The 16,452-nt window shown below is 46.3% G+C and overlaps 1 protein-coding gene across 6 annotated transcripts in view; it reads right to left on the bottom strand.

Annotated features, from left to right (window-relative positions):
• Positions 1-154: 154 nt before the first annotated feature.
• The window catches only part of KLHL25 (kelch like family member 25), a 56,334-nt gene continuing 40,036 nt past the window's right edge, over positions 155-16,452 (bottom strand). For 4 of the 6 annotated variants that reach the window (XM_067696049.1, XM_067696022.1, XM_067696058.1 and 1 more), the window contains one exon: positions 4,598-4,958. The gene's annotated coding sequence lies outside the window, so the exon portion shown is untranslated. Of the gene's footprint in view, positions 2,955-4,597; positions 4,959-5,167; positions 13,361-16,452 lie in introns of those variants that run through there. The other 2 variants (XR_010932308.1, XM_067696041.1) reach the window with 2 other exon arrangements.

Consider the following 16,452-nt stretch of genomic DNA (forward strand, 5'->3'; position numbering starts at 1 on the left):
CCAGTGAAGCCGTCCAGTACTGCATTTTTGTTTGCAGGGAGTTTTTTCGTTTTGTTTTGTTTTGTTTTGTTTTTTTTACAGGTTCTATTTCACTTCTAGTGACTGGTCTGTTCAAATTATGTTTCTTCTTGACTCAATTTTGGCAGGCTGTATATTTCTAGAAACTTGTCCATTTCCGCTAGGTTATCCAATTTGTTGTCATGTAACTGTTCATAGTATTCTAGTATTTTTTTTTTTTTTTTTTGCATTTCTGTGGTATCAGTAGTTATTTCTCCCCTTTCATTTCCTATTTTGTTTATTTGGGTCCTCTCTTTTTTCTTCTTGGTGAGGCTGACTAGAGGTTTGTTGATTTATCTTCTTTAAAAACCATCTTAGTTTCATTGTTGTTTTGGTTTTTTTTTAATCTCTATTTTCTCTCTGATCTTTTTATTTCCTTCCTTCTGCTGACTTTGGGCTTTGTTTGCTTTTTTTTCTAATTCTTTTAGGTGGTAGGTTAGGTTGTTTGAGATTTTTCTTATTTCTTGAGGAAGGCCCGTATCGCTATGAACTTCCCTCTTAGAACTGTTCTGCTGCATCCCATAGATTTTATAAGGTTGTGTTCTCATTGCCATTTGTCTCAAGGTATTTTCTGATTTCCTCTTTGGTTTGCTCATTACTAGCATGTTGTTTACTCTCCATGTATTCGGGTTTTTCCTGTGATTGATCTCTAGTTTCATACCGTTGTGTTCAGAAAAGATGCTTGAAATAATTTCTATCCTCTTAAATATGTTGAGACTTATTTTGTGACCTAGTATGTGGTCTATCCTAGAGAATGTTCCATGTGAACTTGAAAAGAATGTGTATTCTGGTTTTTTTGGATGTAGTGTCCTGTAGATATCAAGTCTAACTGTTCCATTGTATCATTTAGGTTCTCTGTCGCCTTGTTGATCTTCTGTCTGGAAGATCTGTTCATTGATGCCAGTGGGGTGTTAAAGTCTCCTACTATTATTGTATTCCCATCAATTTCTTGCTTTATGACAGTATTTGTTTTATATATTTAGGTGCTCCTGTACTGGGTGCATATATGTTAACAAGTGCAATAGCCTCTTCTTGTGTTGACCCCTTTACCATTATATAATGTCCTTCTTTGTGTGTTTTTTTTTAATGGACTTTGTTTTAAAGTCTATGTTGTCTGATATGAGTACTGTGACCCCCCACTTTCTCGTCATTTCCATTTGCATGAAAGCTTTTTCCATCCCCTCACTTTCCATCTGTGTGAGTCTTTCACTCTAAAGTGAATCTCTTGTAGGCAGCATATTGTAGGTTGTCTTCTTATCCAATCTGCCACTTGATGTCTTCTGATTGGAACATTTAGTCTATTGACTGATAGGTCAATTACTATCAGTAATTACCGATAGTAATTACTGATAGGTATGCACTTATTGCCATTTTAAACCTTGTTTTCTAGCTGACTTTGTAGTTCTTTGTTCATTTCTTCTTATTTTTCCTTTTGTGGTTTGATGGTTTTCTTTTTTGTTATGCTTGAGTTCCTTTCTTTTTTGGCTTTTGTGAGTCTATTGTATGCTTTTCCTTTGCAGTTACCGTGGTTTTCAAGTATGTTAACTCATGGTTATATCTACTTGCTTTAGACTTACAGTCGTGTAAGTTCAAACACATTCTAAAAGTTATAATCACTTCTACAAAAATTTTTTGATTGTATTTTAATGTATGTACTGGTTTATATAAATGATTTTAATCCTCTTGTGTAATTTGCCTTTCCCATTGTGATTTTCCCTTTCCTATAGATTCTTGCTTCTTTTCTATTTAGAGAAGACCTTTCAATATTTCTTTTTGGTTAGGTTTAGTATTGCTGTATTCTTTTAGTGTTTGCTTGTCTGATTAATAATTCTTTCTCTCTCCTTCTAGCTAAATGATGATAATCTTTCTGGGTACAGTATCCATCCTAGGCTGCAGGCTGTTTTTCTTTCAGGATTTTGAATATATCCCGCCACCCGCTCCCGGCCTGCAAATTTTCTGCAGAGGAATCAGCTGATAGTCTTACATGGGTTCCCTTGTAACTGACTCTGTTTTTCTTTTGCTGCCTTTAGAGTCCTCTTTAACTTTTGCCATTTTAGCTATGATATATCCTGGTGTGGGTCTGTTTGGGACTCGCTGTGCTTCCTGTACCTGGATAGGTTTCATTTTTTCGGGTTGGGAAGTTTTCAGCCATAATTTCTTCAAATACATTTTCGATCCCTTTCTCTTATTCTTCTTCTGAAACCCCTATTATGTGTAAGTTGGCAGGTTTTATATTGTCCCATACATGTTTTCTTCCTTTTTTTCATTTGTCTCTTTGTCTGTTGTTTTGATTGGGTGATTTCCATTATTCTATCTTCCAGATCACTTATTCACTGTTTTGCATTTTTAGTCTGCTAGTCACTGCTTCTAGATTGGTTTTTATCTCAGCAATTTTGATTGGTTCCTCTTTAGTGTCTAATTTTTGTTACAGTGATCTGTATTTCCATCAATAACCTTTCTTAATTACTTTTTTTTTTTTTTACCTCCTCTTTGAACTCTGGGTCTAGTAGACTGGTGAGGTCTGCTTCATTATTTGTTCTTTCACAGGATTTCTCTTGATATTTTAATTGGGATTAGTTCCTCTGCTTTTTCACTTTATGTTTGTCTCTACAAATTTAGAAGAAACAATTACCTACTGTGGTCTTGAGGGGTGTTTTTATGTGGAGCATCCTTGTGTAGGCTGTGTGAATCCAATATTTTTGGTGCAAGGGCTGTTTTTGGAATGGATGCCAGCCTCGTCTTTCTCCAAGGTGTGTTGGCCGTTGTCCCCTTGATAGGTGGTGTGTTTGATGTTGTGGTCTTCAGGGCTTGTAGTGGGATGTTGGGAAGGGCCTCCTCTTTAATCTGTGGCTGTCACAGCCCTGTGTCCACATTCTTGAGTTTATGGTTCATAATAGCTGTGAAAATGTGTGAAAGGAGAGCAGGTAAACATGAGCGTTAGCATTTGTGTCGTGATAACTGATGCTAGCCACTGGAGTACTGATGCCTGTTTTAACACTGCTTGTGTTATTTTCACACAATTGAGTGTCAACTGGGGGTTCACAGCACACAGACGAACACATGGAAATCAATGGAATTACATCTTCAAGTTAGAGTCCACCCACGCACAAATTTTTCAGGAAAAAAGTATGAGAATCAGTGTAAAGGCTTCTGCTGCTGAAACAATCAATTTGAGGACAGGAAGCCCTCTCCTCTGCGTGCTTGCAGGTGCTTAAAGAAAGTAAATCTCCCTCAACCCCCCAGAGGGGCAGACTGTGAGCCCTGGCTGGTGGGGTGGAAATCAGTCTGCTTGTGCCTTAATGCCCTGCAAGACTGGCCCCAGCACCCAAAGAAAGCAAGATTTTTCTTAACTCTTTTATTAAGTTAGAAACGGATAAAAGCAACACAACTTTTGGGAAAAGCACCACTGCGAGGTCCTCTGTGCTGTGAGATCTGTGCTTAACTCGGCTCAGCAATGCAACAGGCCACAGGGGCCCCTCCAGGCAGTGTGGGCTTGGGACCTGGGGCTGCTGCTTCCCCACCAGCCCCAGGGCCTCCCCAAATCTCAGGCAGAGCCATCTCCTGGGACAAGCCACCTGGCTTCTAGGTGGCTGAGATGAAGCACCAAGAGCAAGAGGGTGGCCTCTCATACAGGTGGGGTCTAAGGAACCTGGAGATGTGCCTTCCGCTTTTGGCTTTTTCCCAAGTGGCAGCTGATGGCCTTGCACTGGGGCAAGCGAAGGACCAGCCCAGAAACTCTTAACACTAGGAGTGAGGAGGGCCGCTGGCAGGAGCCAACCTCTCCAGAACCCCAGATGCTGAGGTTGTACCTATGAGGTACCCAATGACTTGGGAGGTGGAAAAAATGAACAAATGGTTGGCAGTTTTCTTGGGACCACTGTTTTTGAGCTCAGGGGGCAAAGGGGCCAGATCCCATTACGCTGGAAGGGCAAGATGTCAGAGGACAGCGGACACTGGATGGGGGGCCGGAGTCATGGGCCTTGTCATCCTCCAAGTTGAGATATGTCCAGCCCTGGTGGGATCTATAGTGGGCACCCTGGAGTCCCTCTGTGGTCCCCAGCTCACATCTGCTGTTGGTCTTGGAGATTAGTGCCATATTCTAGGGTGACCGTGCTCCTGTCAGGAGATGGGGTCATTGCTGCCTCTTGGGCTGGGCTCTGAGGGGAGGTGATGGGGCCTGGTCTCCACATGCACCTGCACCTAGGCACAGTATCCTGTGGCATAGCTGGCCTGACCAGGAGGTGGTGAGGTCACTGGGGGCAAGGCCTGACTCTGGGGAGGGGCCTATTAACCCTGGGGGTCTGGGTGTCATTTGCTAATGGAGACTGGTGGGCATCGCTGAAGGGTTCCCTCCCTTAATGCGCTGACTTTCTCCACAGCACATTCTGCTCTCAGCCCTGATGCACCTGTTTCCCAAAGGCCTGGGACATTATCTGTGGGGAGACATTACAACACCAATAGGGAAGCCCTGAGCCAAAGACCATGCTGTCAGTGCTGCCAACCCCACCCCTTCAGGGACACCCTCCCACCCACCCAGCTCCCCCCATCCCAGTCCAGAACTTGCTGAAATAGGCAACCTCAAAGCTCTGCAAACATGTCCTTCTCCCTGAGGCTGAGGGAGTCCTGGCATCCGTCCACACCCGCCCTTGATAGGTCCTCTCCCCTGCAAACCACTGCAAAGCAGGAAGGCCTCAGCCAGACACACAGGGCACTGGAGATGGATTTTCTCCTCTGAAGCTCAGAGCAGCCCCCGAAGCCACCCAGAGCTGGTGGGGCCGCCTTCCAGCTGCTCAGAGTACTGGCCTGGGGCCGGGCTGAGCTTCCCGCCGTGGCAGACAGGGTCAGGGCCACCGTGCAACAGTGAGGGCTGCAGCCATGGGGTGGGGAGAAACACACAGCGTCTGCGGAGGAACGAGAGAGAGAGAGAATGTGAATCCTGCCGACAATGTTCTGTCCTAACCTGGAACCAGATGATGATCAAGAGGCCACAGGGAAGGGCTGGAGCTCAGGCCCCGAGTGGAAGGCCTGAGTGTGAGCACGGAGCTCTCTCATTTACCAGCAGTGCAGCCCCGAATGGTTCCGTAACCTTCCTGAGGCATGCTTTCCTCACCTAGAATATGGGAACTACTCATGGGTCCATTCAGCCCCTCCAGCCATGTGCACCTGAGCACCCTCAAACCGACAGGCACCGTTCCAGGCCTGGGGAAACAGGAAGGGCAGACATAGCTACTGCCGTCTCCATGGATCATCCTTCAGTGGGAGAAACTTCAGGCTCGTACGAATAGATGTATACAGCCATCACACACTAACAAAAGAGCTGTATGTTAAAAATAAAAAGTTAGAGATGAGAGAGCCATTTCACACTAGGAATGCTTGTCTGAAGTCCTGGGTGAGAGGCCTCTGTACCGGCAACCTATGAACAAGTGAAAGTGAACTAAGCGCAAAGGAAAAAAAGGAGCCAATAAAACAAACATGGAAGAAAGTAGCGTATAAAACAGTGATTAGAGGAGACGGAGACAAGATGGCAGAGCAGAAGGATGGGAGCTCACCTCTTCTTACAAAATCACCAAAATCACAACTGCTTAACAACCACTGACAAAAAAAATGCTGGAACCTACCAAAACACATATCCTACATCCAAAGACAAAGAAGAAGCCACAAAGAGAGGTAGGAGAGGCACAACTGCGATAAAATCAAATACCACGCCCACCAGTGGGCAACCCACAAACTGGAAAATAATTATACCACAGAAGTTCTCCCACAGGAGTGAAAGTTCTGAGTCCCACGTTGGGATCCCCAGCCTTGGGGTCTGGCAATGGGAAAAGCCCCCAGAGAATCTGGCTTTGAAGGTTAGCAGGGTTTGTTCACAGGAATTCCACAGGACTGGGAGAAACAGAAACTAAACTCTCGGAGAGTGTAGACAAGGTCTCATGCAAAGCAGGATACAGAAAAAAAGCAGTAACCTCATAAGAGCCTGGGCCAAACCTACCTGCTGATACCAGAGGGTCTCCTGTGGAGGCGGGGGCCTGTGGCTCACTGTGGGGGCAAAGACACTGGCAGCGATAGTTCTGAGGAGTACTCATTGGCATGAGCCCTCCCAGAGGCCACCATATCCTCACTAGGACCTGGCCCCACCCAACAGCCTGTGGGATCTAGTGCTGGGACGCCTCACGCCAAACGGCCAACAAGGTGGGAACACAGCCTCACCCATAAGTAGGTGGGCTGCTTAGAGTCTTCCTGAGCACACAGTTGTCTGATAAACACACCCCCTTGACTTGGCCCTGCCCACCAGAGGGACAAGACCCAGCTCCGCCCACCAGTGGGCAGGATCCAGTCCCTCTCACCAGGAAGCCTTCACGGGCCTCTTAGACAGCCTCATCTACCAGGGGGCAGAGAGCAGAAGCACGAAGAACTACAACCTATGAAACAGAAACTGCAGTCACAGAAAGCTAGACAAAATGAGATGGCAGAGGAATATGTCCCAGATGAAAGAATAAGATTAAACCCCAGAAGAAAAAGTAAGTGAAGTGGAGACAGGCAGTCTACCCCCCAAAAAATTCAGAGTAATGATAGTAAAGATGATCCAAGATCTCAGAAAAAGGAGGTACAGATCGAGAAGATACAAGAAATGTTTAATAAAAACCTAAAAGAACTAAAGAACAGAGATGAACAATATAAAACTGAAATGAAAAATACATCGGAAGGAATCAATAGAATAACTGAGACAGAGGAACAGGTAAGTAAGCTGGAAGACAGAATGGTGGAAATCAATGCCACAGATGAGAATAAAGAAAAAAGAATGAAAAGAAATGAGGACAGTCTAAGAGACCTCTGGAACAACATGAAACACACCAACATTTGCATTTTAGCGGTCGCAGAGGGAGAAGAGGGAGAGAAAGGACCTGAGAAAATATTTAAAGAGATAATAGCTGAAAATTTGCCTAACATGGGAAAGGAAACAGTCACCCAAGTCCAGGAAGCACAGAGAGTCCCAGGCAGGATAAATCCAAGGAGGAACACACCGAGAAAGATAGTAATCAAATTGACAAAAATTGAAGACAAAGAAAAAATATTAAAAACAACAAGGGAAAAATGACACATAACATACAAGGTACCTCCCATAAGGTTACCAGCTGATTGTTCGTCAGAAACTCTGCAGGCCAGAAGGGAGCAGCACCGTATATTTAAAGTGATGAAAGGAAAGAGCCTACAACCAAGAATACTCTACCCAGCAAGGCTCTCAGTCAGATTCGACAGAGAAATCAAAAGCTTTACAGACAAGCAGCTGCAAACCAAAATCTACAATACACAAACAAGAAAAAGGAATCCAACACAACACTAATGTTAGTCACCAAATCACAAGAGAACAATAGAGGAAGATAAAAGAACTAGGAAAACAAATCCAAAACAATCAACAAAATGGCAATAAGAACACACATATTGATAATTACCTTAAATGTAAATGGATTAAATGCTCCAACCAAAAGACAAAGACTGGCTGGATACAAAAACAAGACCCATATATATGTTACCAAAGATCCACTTCAGATCTAGGGACACAGACAAACTGAAAGTGAGGGGAGGAGAAAAGGCAAATATTAACAGCCATAAAAGAAGAAATCAACAGTAACAATAATAGTGTGGGACTTTAACACCCGACTTTCATCATTGGAGAGATCATCCAGACAGAAAATCAATACGGAAACACAGGCCTTAAATGACACATTAGACAAGATGGACTTAATTTATAGAGTATTCTGTTCAAAAGCAACAGAATACACAGTCTTCTCAAGTGCACATGGAACATTCTCCAGGACTGATCACATGCTAGGCCACAAAGTGAGCCTTGGTAAATTTAAGATAATTGAAATCATATCAAGCATCTTTTCCAACCACAATGCTATGAGATTAGAAATCAATTACAGGAAAAAAAACCTGTAAAAAACACAAACATGTGGAGGCTGAAACAATATGCCACTAAACAACCAATGGATCACAGAAGAAATCCAAGAGGAAATCAAAACATACCTAGAGACAAATGACACCGAAAATACGATGATCCAAAACCAATGGGATGCAGTAAAAGCAGTTCTAAGAGGGAAGTTTATAGCTATACAATCTTACCTCAGGAAACAAGAAAAATCTCAAACAACCTAACCTTACACCTAAAGCAACTAGAGAAAGAAGAACAAACAAAACCTAAAGTTAGTAGAAGGAAAGAAATCATAAAGATCAGAGCAGAAATAAATGAAATAGAGATGAAGAAAACAATAGAAAAGATCAATGAAACTAAAAGCTGGTTCTTTGAAAAGATAAACATAATTGATAAACCTTTAGCCAGACTCATCAAGAAAAAAAGGAATAGGGCTCAAATCAATAAAATTAGAAATGCAAAAGGAGAAGTTACAACCAACACCACAGAAATACAAAGGATCATAAGAGACTACTACAAGCAACTATATGCCAATAAAATGGGCAACCTAGAAGAAATGGACAAATTCTTAGAAAGATACAATCTCCCAGACTGAACCAGGAAGAAATAGAAAATATGAACAGACCAATCACAAGTACTGAAATTGAAACTGTGATTTAAAAACTCCAAACAAACAAAAGTCCAGGACCAGATGGCTTCATAAGCAAATTCTATCAAACATTTAGAGAAGAGTTAACACCTATCCTTCTGAAACTAATCCAAAAAACTGCAGAAAAAGGAACACTCCCAAACTCATTCTATGACGCCACCATCACCCTGATACCAAAACCAAAGATACCACAAAAAAGAAAATTACAGGCCAATATTACTGATGAACATAGATGCAGAAATACTCAACAAAATACAAGCAAACCAAATCCAACAATACATGAAAAGGATCATACACCATGATCAAGTGGGATTTATCCCAGGGATGCCCAGATTCTTCAATATCTGCTAATCAATCAGTGTAATACACCACATTAAAAAACTGAAGAATAAAAACCATATGATCATCCCAATAGATTCAGAAAAAGCTTTGACAAAGTTCAACACCCATTTATGATTAAAAAAAACCTCTCCAGAAAGTAGGCATAGAGGGAACATACCTCAACATAATAAAGGCCATATACAACAAACCCACAGCTAACATTCTCAACAGTGAACTGAACACATTTCCTCTAAGATCAGGAACAAGACAAGGATATCCACCCTCGCCACTATGATTCAACACAGCTTTGGAAGTCCTAGCCACGGCAATCAGAGAAGAAAAAGAAATAAAAGGAATCCAAGTTGGAAAAGAACTGTCACTGTTTGCAGATGACATGATACTATACAGAGAAAATCCTAAAGATGCTACCAGAATACTACTAGAGCTCATCAATGAATCTGGTATAGTTGCAGGATAGAAAATCGATACGCAGAAAACTGTTGCATTTCTATACACTAACAACAAAAGATCCAGAAAGAGAAATTAAGGAAGCAATCCCATTTACCATCACATCAAAAAGAATAAAACACCTAGGAATAAACCTACCTAAGGAGACAAAAGACCTGTACTCTGAAAACTATAAGATGCTGATGAAAGAAATCAAAGCTGACACAAACACATGGAGAGATACACCATGTTCTTGCACTGGAAGAATCAATGAGTATACTACCCAAGGCAATCTACAGATTCAATGCAATCCCTATCAAATTACCAATGGCATTTTTCACAGAACTAGCACAAAATTTTTTTTTAATTTGTATGCAGACACAAAAGACCCCAAATAGCCAAAGCAATCCTGAGAAAGAAAAATGGAGCTGGAGGAATCAGGCTCCCTGACTTCGGACTATACTACAAAGCTACAGTCATCAAAACAGTATGGTACTGACACAAAAACAGAAATATAGTTCAATGGAATGGAATAGAAAGCCCAGAAATAAACCCATGCACCTATGGTCAATTAATCTATGATTAAGGAGGCAAGAATATACAATGGAGAAAAGACAGCCTCTTCAATAAGTGGTTCTGAGAAAACTGGACAGCTACATGTAAACGAATGAAGTTAGAACACTCCCTAACACCATACACAAAAAGAAACTCAAAATGGATTAAAGACCTAAATGTAAGTCCGGATACTATAAAACTCTTAGAGGAAAACATAGGCAGAGCACTCTTTGACATAAATCACAGCAGTATCTTTTTCAATCCATCTCTCAGAGTAATGGAAATAAAAACAAAAATAAACAAGTGGGACCTAATCAAATTTAAAAGCTTTCGCACAGCAAAGGAAATCATAAACGTAAAGACAACCCACAGAATGGGAGAAAATACTTGCAAAGGATGCGACCAACAAGGACTTAATCTCCAAAATTTACCAACAGCTCATGCAGCTCAATATCAAAAAAACAAGCCAATCAAAAAATGGGCGGGGCTTCCCTGGTGGCACAGTGGTTGAGAGTCTGCCTGCCAATGCAGGGGACACAGGTTCATGCCCTGGTCCAGGAAGATCCCACATGCCATGGAACGGCTAGGCCTGTGAGCTATGGCTGCTAAGCCTGCGTGTCCGGAGCCTGTGCTCCACAACGGAAGAGGCCACAACAGTGAGAGGCCTGTGTACCACAAAACAAAAAAGGGCGGAAGACCTAAATAGACATTTCTCCAAAGAAGACATACAGATGGTCAAAAAGCACATGGAAAGATGGTCAACATCACTAATAATTATTATATAAATGCACATCAAAACTACAATATCACCTCACACCAGTCAAAATGGCCATCATCGAAGTCTACAAACAATAAATGCTGGAGAGGGTGTGGAGAAAAGGGAACCCTCCTACACTGTTGGTGGGAATGTAAATTGGTACAGCCACTATGAAGAACAATATGAAGGTTCCTTAAGAAACTAAAAATAGAACTACCGTATGATCCAGTAATCCCACTCTTGGGCATATAGTTGGAGAAAAACACGGTTCAAAAGGATACATGCACCCCAATGTTCATGGCAACGCTGTTTACAATAGCCAGAACATGAAAGCAACCTAAATATCCATGGACAAATGAACGAGTGAAGACGTGGTACGTATATATAATGGAATATTACTCAGCCATTAAAAAGAATAAAATAATGCCATTTCCAGCAACATGGATGGACCTGGAGATTATCATACTAAGTGAAGTAAGTCAGATAGAGAAAGACAAACATATGATATCGCTAATATGCAGAATCTAAAAAAATGATACAAATAAAACTTATTTACAAAACAGAGCCACAGACTTAGAGAACAAACTTATGGTTACTGGGAGCGGGGAAAGGGCTGGGGGAGGGATAGATTGGGAGTTTCGGGTTGACATGTACTCACGATTATATTTGAAATAGATAACCAACAAGGACCTACTGTACAGCACAGGGAACTCTGCTCAATATTCTGTAATAATCTAAATAGGAAATGCATTTGAAAAAGAATAGATACAAGTGTATGTATAACTGAATCACTTTGCTGTACACCTGAAACTAATACAACATTGTTAATCAACTATACTCCAATATAAAATAAAATTTTTAAAAATAATAAAATAATATAATAAAAAAAGAAAAAAAATTAGAGATTAGAAGGAGGACTTTCTTTTACTTTGGTGGAGGGTATGGGAAGGAGGTAATATTTAACCTAAGACCTGCAGGACAGACAGGAGTTTTCTAGAAAGGCAAAAAGCACTCCAGGCAGAAGGAATGGCATGTACATAGGCCTGGGGGTAGGAATCTGGTATTGATATTTTTGAGAACCTGAATGTAGGCCAGTGAGGTTGGAAATGGTGAGAGAGGGAGGGCAGACATGGTCAGAGAGCAGGGGGAGCAGACATGGTCACGGCCAGTCAGGTCACCAGGAAGAACAGTACAGCTGTGGGCAGCAGCCAACACATTCATTCCTGCACTTGACAAATATTTACTGCACAGCCTATCAACCCAGACCCTGCAGGACAGATGCAGTGGTGAATGAGGTCAGACGGTCCCCATGGTCATGAAGCTCACACTCCAGTGCTGGGTTCTCAATCAGTGATCAGTGTGGCATCTGCTCTGAGCTTCGCATTTTCCTGTGGAAAATAAGAACAGATACCTGCCTTCTCCCAGAGAAGGATGGAGCCATCTAATGCACACAAAAGGCTTAGCGTAGAATGTCCTGGAAGCAATGAAGAAAACGCAGCTGGCCAGTGTGATCATTTCTAAAGCCCAACCCACAGCGACAGCTTGGCATAACCTAACCCAACTCCAAGCAGAGACGTGGACGTGTGTCCAGGAGGTGGTGCCCTTGGCTGGGGTAGCAGCTCCTGAGTTGATCACCTAGTGGAGAAAGGATACAGCAGGCCCAGGAAGGACCTAGAGGGGTGGGGAGCGGGGAACACTCAGGACAGCGATGGGCGGACTGCCCACTCAGCCTCCACAGGCAGACACACACCCCTGTGGGATTCTATTTTAAAAACAGGTTCTCTGGAGTACCAGGGGAGGGAGCTGGGGGTTCTTGCCAAGGGTGTTCCCCACTCCCCACCCATCCACAATGCCAGACAGCACACTTACTCTGGCCAGCTCTCTGAGTGCCATGGGCTCAGAGGCAGCCCTAGACCAAGGAGGCAGGTTTGTGCCAGGGGACACAGATGATGTGCCCCCGCCTCCACCCACACCGAGCTGCCCAAAGGGGTCTCACGGCGGTTCCAAAAAAGAAAAGAGAAGGAGCCCCCTGCACAGGCGGGCTGAGCTCTCCATAAACCTGCATATCCAGCCATCCAAGAGGCAGAGGGAGGCAACACAACTTCCACAAAGCATCAGTTAGCGGAGACCGCATTCTCAGTCTTGCGTCTTTGGGTGTATTTCACCTGTACAATTGTTAGCGTTGCAGCTGTGAAAGAGCTACAAACACAGGGAGCTTACATCTAGTTGTAAGTCTGTACATATTTAAGTAACATTATAATGAAAAAAATTCAAGCCAGCACTGGGACCTGTGGACCTGTTTCCTTCAAGTAGGATGCGCCCCTCATTCCCAAGGCTTCTGGAAGGCGGACTCAAGTTCTGCTGGAAGCTGGTCGAGCCCAGGGGGTCAGCAAGCTCCCAGATGTGTGGGCTGGGCAAGGCGACCACTGTGCTCTCAGTGAGGCTGGTGAAGGGCCCCCAAATCCCTCCAAGCTCCTCACAGGCCCCTAAACGTCCTGAGAAGCTCTAAGGCGGTGAACCCAAAGCTTGGGGGCCTGCCCGCCCTACCCGCCAGAACACCAAGCAGACATGGGGTTCCCCTCGGGGCAGGCCCCAAGCCAAGCCTCAGAGCCCCCTGGTGCTGGGGGTGAGGGACTGTGGGATCCTGACCTGGGGGGTGGCCCTTCTGGGCTGTGCCGAGTTGCTGAGGAAGAGGTGGCACCCAGAAGGCAGAGGAGCTGGGAAGCCGCACTGCCTGGATCACTCAGGCGCGTCCCATGGCCGTCCTGGTCTGCGCCACCCTGATTTCTGGCAGTTGCTTCTCTGAGGCCTGGTTTCCTCATCTGTGAAATGGGATCATGCATCAATGCAAAAATGGTGCCCGCCACGTCAGTAAACAAAGGATGTTGCAGCCGCCCCCGACGGTGCACCCTGAGGAGACTCAGGATGGGAAAGCACAGGATACCGGACCCCTGACAGCTGAAGTGCATCGTAAAGGAATGACTTCAGTGAGCCCAGACTCTTGCACCTTCCCATACACAGAAAAGCGCTACATGCCTTAACTTGCGGTGTCTGGTTTCTTTAACAATATTCTTTTGATGTTCTGACTACCTGGTCTTCGTTGCAAGAACTCCTATATGTGCTGGTTCCCCCCATGACCTCTTGGGAGCAGTCCCTCAGAGCTATCTGAGAAGCTGCGTCCCAGGCTTAAGTCTTCAGTTTTGTCCGCCAAATAAAACATAATTCTCAACCTTTAGGTTGTGTGTTTTCTTTTTTTCAGTCAACAGGACACTTGTCTAGCCCACCGCCCGGGCACAGTGGCCCCGGCCAGCCCCGTGACTGCCCTCGCTGTCCCGTGGCGTGCTGGTGGGGGCCTGCCATGCGGACCACAGCCACTAACGCCGTCCCCATTGCGGGCCTGGCATGGGGTGGCCCTGGTTAACACGGACAGAACGGGAGGCCGTGGGTGTGCAGGCGGATGGGTGGGCACGGGGTGTTGCAAAAGGCCTGCCCCGGGCACCCCCCCGGCCACACCAGCCCAGCCCCGAGTCCTGTGCTCCGGGGTTGCCTCTCGGGCGCAATCTCTCTTAAGGCAGGACAGGATGTGCTGAATCAGCCCTCCTCTGGTGGCAGCTGAGTCCCCTGTAGAGACCACAGCACCCACGCCGTGGGCTGGGGAGCACGGAAGGAACAAGGCCCGTGTGGCACTCAGCCAGGCAATGGCAAGTGCGATCCCGACCGTGAGGGATGGACCCTTCCAGAAGGAGGGGCTGGCCCAGGGACATCCAGAGGTCCCTGCGCCCAAAGCATCCCGAAACCATTATCACCACCGTCCCCTCCTCCTCGCAACCTCATATAAAAGCGGACTCTGAACCCAGCCCCTCACTCGGTCTCTCCTCCTCAACTACTGTGAGTAATAGTTTTTATTCCCGTTTTCCAGATGAGAAAGCTGAAGCTCAGAGAAGTTAAGCAACCAGGGTCAAGCAGCCAGCAAGAGTCAGAGCCGACCCTTCCACGGTCCCTGAAACGGGGGGAAGTCCTGGAAGAGTAAAGGGCTCACTGGGTCCGGCTGACCTACCCCCACCCTCTCCCGCTTGGGGAAGAACTGCCCTCCAGGGTCCCGGGGATGGGCAAACACCAGACAGGGTCAGAGCCACCTGGGCTGGGTGGCCCGAGATGGGAGGAGCCTTTGGGCCCGACAGGTGCCCAGCCTAAGTTCCCAGAGTGTGGGAACAGGGACTCAACAAGGAAACGCCAGTGTTCTCTTTGAAGCCTATTCCCCAGGACCAAGATATTTTGCTGGTCAGATTTTTCTCCCAAAGAGGAAGAGAGCACATTAAAACAGAACAAAGCAGAGAAACCTTAAAAGAGAACAAAGCCTATTCTCATCCAGGCTGGCCTTTATGAAGGCCACCCTGTACGGCACACCTGATGCCTTCGCTGGGTCCTGCCCTGCTGCCTTGCCTGCCAGAGGACATACCTCTACCTCTTTAAGGGCCTCGAAGGCACGGCTGGATTTGATTTAATAGCTGAGACATCAGATTCCATTCAGAAGCAATCCCAGCTAAGTACGATTGCTTTCGCAGTGCAGAGCTTTCAGCGTTCTTGTCAGCAGCCGCCAGGTCATTGAGGAAATTAATTTCTCCGCTCTGGCCAGCTCCTGACGGGGTTCCTGTGACCTGAACGGCACGGGGCTGGCTCCTCAGAGCTGCAGGAGCACAAGGCAGGTGTGGGCAGGGAGGGCCTGGGCCAGCCAGGCAGAGAAGCACCTCGGTGGACAGGACAGCCCGGGGCCAGGTGGGAAGGCTCCCCCTGTGTGACCCTGGGATCTCCCACCGACCCCGCTTCTTAGAGCACCCAGGACCTATGCTTCCTGACTCCCATCCACCGGGGGTCCCCACACCTCACCACCCCAAGGGCCAAAGACCCGAGGAGGGCTAAGAGTTGGGACCTGACCATGGACGACCTTCTCCAGTGCCCACGAGCCCACCACTCCATTCCAGCCCCTGCCCCTGCGCCCCTGCCAGGCTGGCTCAGGACACCCTAATCCAACCTCAGTGCCTGCTGTGGAGCCTGCCCCAGCGGAGCTACAGGAAAGGTCCCGCCCACCCCTCAGAAGAGGCCCTCCAGGACATGCTGGTCCGTCCTTCCGCCCTCTCCCTTCCCGACTCTGCACCCGTCCTGGGACCTGGGCAAGTCCCTCTTCCTGTCTCCCTGTTCCTCTGTCACCCACAAAGAGTGCCTGAATGTGTCCCTTTGCCCCTGGCAACCACTGTCACCTTCCCTTTTCAGGCAATGATTTCATATAATGATGGCGCTAAGAACAGAGCACGATAACTTGGGGTAACTGGGGCAGCACTGCAGCAAGCCCTGCTGGGGGCTATTCCCTCACGTAATCGTGACGCCCGCTCGGAGGAAGGCCTTCTCTCCATCTTGCGGAGGGATGGGAGACAAGAGGTTCCTTCGCACACCAGTGAGCACACAGCTGCCCCCAGGAGAGGCAGGACCCAATCCCAGGGCCGTCTGGTCCCAGAGCCCTGGAACTACCGGATGTCCACAGTGGCACCCGACCCCAGGGCGCCAGCTCCCGCCTCCCTTTGAGCCCTCCATCCACTCCCCTCCTGTTGCCTCTCAAGGGCCCCCCATGGTGGGGCTCTCACCTTGGCTGCAAACTGGACTCACCTGGAGCTATAACGACTACTGAGGCCTGGGCCCCAGAGGCCCCGAATAGCCTAGGGAGAGTCCTGGGCTTAG

Source organism: Pseudorca crassidens, chromosome 1 (assembly GCF_039906515.1).
Source record: "Pseudorca crassidens isolate mPseCra1 chromosome 1, mPseCra1.hap1, whole genome shotgun sequence".
NCBI lineage: Eukaryota > Metazoa > Chordata > Mammalia > Artiodactyla > Delphinidae > Pseudorca > Pseudorca crassidens.